The following is a 6000-nucleotide window of genomic DNA, read 5'->3' on the forward strand; positions in this document are numbered from 1 at the left end:
ATTTTAAGTGGTTGTAAAGCGTTAAGTAGCAACGAGCAACACAGAACAATATCTAGTTTACAAACCAATCTTGAAAATTATTTTCGCATATCAACACTTAGAATATGTTAAGTCACAACACCTGACATCCAACGTATTTTTTTTCGTAGAATGTTTAAGAAAGGTCTTAAATCATTCATCATGAGCATAGTACAAATTTTCTTTTACAGATATTTTTGAACATGTTGTCAAAAACAAAGAATTTTCTACTATAATTGAGATTTAAACTGGATTGAATTAATTACAATAGAAAGCTGAATATACGTTTACTGATTTTACTATCGTTCTATGATTGGTTTACACGTGGTACGTATTTTTCAGGTACAGTACACCAAATCTTAAACTTCGAATACCCTAGAGAATCTAAGATATTCGGGCGTGGCTTCTTAACACACCCACCTTTACTCACTACACTACTATAGGAGAAAAGATATAATTAAGAGATAAGAAATAACTGACAAAGATTAATAATTATAGTTAGATAAAACAACGTTCTTCAAAGCAAAAGATAATGCTATCCATATGTGGTTTGGGGGCTACTTAGTACAAACAATACGACAACCCTTTTTGTGATATTAAGCATTGATTACTTGTGATAACGTATTATGTTATTTTGTGAGTGTGATGAAAGAACACATTCTAAATCAAACTTGAATTTTGTGTAGTACGCAAACCAAATTCAGTCCTTTGCCAGTTATGGTGAGTCTAAAATGTTTCTTGATGTCTCTGAAAAGCAGGAAAATGTTTGATACCACGTAGGTTGTTAATTATATGTTACTTTCTATGAAATTATGAAAACTTAATATCATAATTTTAAAATGATCATCTTTATTACTTACAATCAAAATCATAGGTTAAAATTCCACAAAACTCTCCTTTAAACAGCTGAAAACATTTCGTTTTCATTCACTGATCATTTTGTTTTGTTTTTTTAGAAAGAAATACCCTAAAAGTGTATTTAGTGTTTGAAAAATGCCATTATATCACTCGTAATTGGTTATCCATTTCTCTTTAACGCATACTTTTAGAGAATTCCTACTATTTTACCCCTATGAACAATAAAGCTTAGAAACATCAAATTGTGAAAAAAATAATAATAAAAAAGTACATTACTTGGTGTTATAGCAAATAGAAAAGTTTTATCCAAAAAACGTTAGATACCTTAACTAAAAACAAAGACAACTTTCTGAACAAACTTAATGTTTTGGATCGTGAGTATCATCAAAGTTTGACATTAAAACACAAAATGCCCAACATAGTGAGATGGTAGGGCGCTTGATTCGTAATCTGAGAATTCTGGGCTGAATCCCTCTTCCACCAAGCATACTTTCGCTCTTGCGGTCCTGAGCGCGTTATAATGTCACAGTCAACATAATTATTCGTTGGTAAAAGAATAGCCCAAGATTTAGCAGTGAATGAAAATAACTAGCTGCTTTATCTTTTCACTGCTAATTTAGGGATAGCCAGTTGATGTGAAATTTAAAGCAAACAATTCTTTTTCTTACCAAAACATAAACAACTGTTTCATGAAGTTTCATGTAATTTTGCTTTTATGCAAGGCATTAAACTATTCTGAGAACTCTTGCTTTTGATTTGTAAATTTTTGAAGTACAGAGGGAGTCAATACTCAGCCTGAAAGTGGTGATTAATAGGACGAAATAGAGATTGTTTGCTCTCACATCTGGTAAACCATTGAACAATGTGGAAAGCAATTATTTTATGGTATACTGTTACTGACACCTTTTTTAGTAAATAACACAATCAAATACGTTAGCAGTGCGTCACACGAACGTAATATGTATATTATTATTTAATATGAAAGTGTAGCAGTATTTTTTATTAAGTTTAGTAACAGGTTTCCTATACTGTTCTAAACATTTCTGACATAAGTTAAATAATGTACTATATATGCTATTACGATTAAACAGAAATTCTCCAACACATAAATCTTGGAGTACCATATCCATCTGCATAAACAACTTAAAACAGGATCACCGCGAATTATGAATCTCATAATGTCTTTCATTACATTTTTCTGAACTATTTGTGCACAAAAGTGTTTCGTGTTCACAGTTGTTGGCTTTTAATAACATATATTCCAATACACAAAACTAGTAAAAAAAATCTGCTGACGTTGAAAATTACTGCTGATACCTTTATGTGTTTTACACAGCCCATTGAGTCGTTTTGTGCTTAATTCAAAACAACAACAACTCAGCAAATAAATGGCTTTATCCAAAGTTTCTCTCAGTCCTTCTACACTAAGTGCTGTAAAAGGCAAATACATGAAATTACGCAAAATAAACGGTATAAATATAAAAAAATCTTTGATAAACTACTAAGAGTTTTTGCATAGCATTGATTATTTGTTTCTGTAATTCTGAAACTAAGTATTTGCTGCAAATAACTATTGTTCTTATACATTGAGTTCATTAACTTAAATTTGTCCAAAACTTATCGGGTTACTGCTTTGAATGACTCTATGAATACCTAAAGAAAAAAACAAAAAAATTAGGCATGTTTTCAAGATGTCAAGAAACACAGAAATAGATAAAGGGGCAAGTCATTACTTAAAAAAAAATGGAGAAAGAAATGCCCATATTGATTACCGATTTATCTGTTGGTTTTCTTGTCGTAGATCATGGTTCCGTTGTGCTGAAAGCACAGAAGAATTTTCGATAAATAAGGTGAAAAATATAGAAACAGTGCAAATCACCAGACTCTTTTACATAAATAAACCTCAGTGGCCGATTTTAACAAAAAATACATTATTTTCAATGTAAATTAGATATTTTTTGTTCAGTAAATAGGTTCATATTGTGAGTTAACGACTTTTTGTTGTGTTTTAACACTAGCTTCACTCCATTAAGCACGTTTCAAAATAAAAGTAATAAAACCACCGTGTGATATAATTTCACAAAAGCGTTTTACTCTTCTTTATACCGTAAAATACATCAAAATAATACTTTTATATGCCCCTCAAAAACAATACGAAACCTTTGACAGTTAGGAATCAATTAAACCTAAAAATATTGGTTGTTTAAAAATAAGCAGTGATTTACCGTTTCTACGTAATAAAAACTGTTTTAGTAAACAATTACTGTAATTCATAATGATAAGTAATGAACTTTGTTTCATAACTACAAAAAAACTTATAGAACCTGATAATTTGAGTGTAAAGTTTATTTTGTCTTAATGCAATAAAATTCAGTTGAAACAAGATCTATATTCAACTGATTGATGGCAATTATATCTCTTATAAAATATGTTGTATATTATACTTAATGCTGTCTTTGTTGGTTGTTAAGCACATAATTACAGAATGAACTATTTGTGTACTTCCAACGTGGGGGCATGGCATAGCCAGATGGTTAAGGGACTCGACTTGTAATCCGAGCGTCGCGAGTTCGAATTCCCGTCACATCAAACATGCTCACTCTTTCAGCCGTGAGAGCTTTATAATGTGACGGTCAATCCCACTATTCATTGGTAAAATAGTAGCACAAGAGTTGGCGGTGGGTGGTAGTGACTAGCTGCCTTTCCTCTAGTCTTACACTGCTAAATTAGGGACGACTAGGGTACATAGTTCTCGTGTAGCTTTGCAAGAAAATAAAACAAACAAACAAACAAATCAATCGTGGGTGTCGAAAGTAGATTTTTAGCTCTCACGCTTTTTTACCATTGGGATATACAAGAAGCCTTTAGTGTACGTAGTGTTTTCTAGTGTAAGATTTTGAAATAGGAAGTAATAACAAATAAAGAAGTATCATTGAAAATTATCTTACAACCACGTGAAGAAAATGAATGAATGTTAAGTCAATTGTTTCATTTATTATGAATTTATATTAACCTCTCTCAAATTTATGGTATGGTTAATATATTAAATATTACTTGATTAAGATGTCTATTGAAACCAAACAGGAACTTCCTTCAAGTAGCGAGTTTTAGTTTTTCGTTTAAAGTAGTTTTTGAATATAGTACACTTTTACTAGAATCTAGAATCACATTTTTAAATTTCTGAAGAGGATGACTCTGCATGGCTAGCTGATTAGGGCGCTCGACTTGCAATCTGAGGATTGTAGGTTCGAATTTCTGTCCCATAACATATGTTCATTCTTACAGCCATGAGGGCGTTGTAATATACGGTCAATGCTATCATGCGTTGATAAAAGAGTAGCCCAAGAGTTGGCGGTGCGTGGTGATAAATAGCTGTCTTTTCTCTGGTCTTTGTAAATAAGGGACGAATAATGCAGATAGATCTCGAAAAGATTTGAGCGAAGTTTAATCCAAGCTGAAGAAGAGGTGGAATTCCAGATATCTGTCTGAATAGAAATAGGGATGTTGGATAGATTATACATTTTAGTTTGTACAATACCTATAATCCAAAATGTGTCTCATTTCCTATCTTATAATACCATTACATCTTGAACATGTTGGATTTATAAAAGACGACTTAAAATAATTTCATCCAAAGAACACGAACAACTTATACTCTGTAACATTTCAAGTCAAATTATAAATTACAATAAAAACTGCTTTTCGAAAGAAAGACTGAAATACATTTTACAACTCTCAAACAATTCTGTTTGTTATGAATTTTGTGCGAAGCTGTAGAAGAGCTGTCTGTGCTAGCCGTCCCTAATTTACCAATGAAAAACTAGAGAGAAGGCAGCTAATCATCATCACCCACCGTTAAGTCTTGGGATACCCTTTTACCAACGAATAATGTGATTGATTGCTACATTATAACATATCCACGACTAAAAGGACGAATATGTTTTGTGGGAGAAGGAATCGAACCCGTGATCCTAACATTGAAAGTCGAGCCTTTAGAACAAGCCAGTTTACTACTCCCCTTACCAGTGGCTCAAAGTTTTAAACACATAACGATAAAAATTAAGTTTCGATAATTTTGGGGAGTACAGCACAGACAGCTCATTGTGTAGTTATGTGTTTATATACAAAGAAAGAAACAAAGCAAGCTAATTTACATACCTCTAAGTTCACTGTATATTGGATATTTACTATAGTTTCTATATAGTTTTCTCTTTACGTATAACTAGAACAAAATTTGAAATTCATTACACCTGCTAATCGACATTTATACAACGTGGTTAAATTAAATATTGTGACGTATATAACGAACTCCTAATCTCTCTGATTTACTCTGTGCTGATGCAGTTGGACTACAACAAATCAATGCTTATAAATATCAGAAATGCTTCTAATTTTAGTAGTTTCCTTGTTGCCTTAAGCATGTCATATATTAATTGGTATCTTCAAATATTCATTATCAACCTTCACTTCGAGTTGTCATGAGTACCAAGAGACATGACAGTGAAACATGGGGATTTAATAACAGGATTAATTGGATGTAGTGGGTTGTCAGTTAATGGAGCGCGAGTTGAAGCTTAGATCCAATGCTGTTGTTCACAAAGAGATTTTCCTTATTAGTTCTAGGTATTTTGATCTTATCATAATTATTTCTTATTATGGGAATCCATGAAGAATCTAGTTTTCTTACTTGCAACTTTTAAAGTAAACATTAAAATGTTAATTAGTTATGTCGCGGGAATTTAATAAACTAGGACTTGGACGATGCAGAAAGAAACAATAGATTAAACTATATCTATTCAACAATAGATAGTTGAATGGACTGCAAGTGCCTGTTGTAGACATACAGGTGTAGACGACGACGTTTGTGAAGACCAAAGGCGGAAAACTTCCGAAACGCCGTTTTCTAAATCGTGCTTCCACAGCAGGCAGTTAGCCATTCTTTCAGCTTAGTTTATTTATGAATACAATGTTTAAATAATCTACCAAAGAAACAATATATGTTACATAAAAGTTGTTCATTGTTCTGTATAAGATAGATTTGGTAGTTGATCCAGACAACAGAGATAAAATAACTCAGTGATTTGGGTTCTGAATATAATCCGCTTTTTTGTACGACATAATTGT

Source organism: Tachypleus tridentatus, chromosome 13, assembly GCF_004210375.1.
Source record: "Tachypleus tridentatus isolate NWPU-2018 chromosome 13, ASM421037v1, whole genome shotgun sequence".
NCBI lineage: Eukaryota > Metazoa > Arthropoda > Merostomata > Xiphosura > Limulidae > Tachypleus > Tachypleus tridentatus.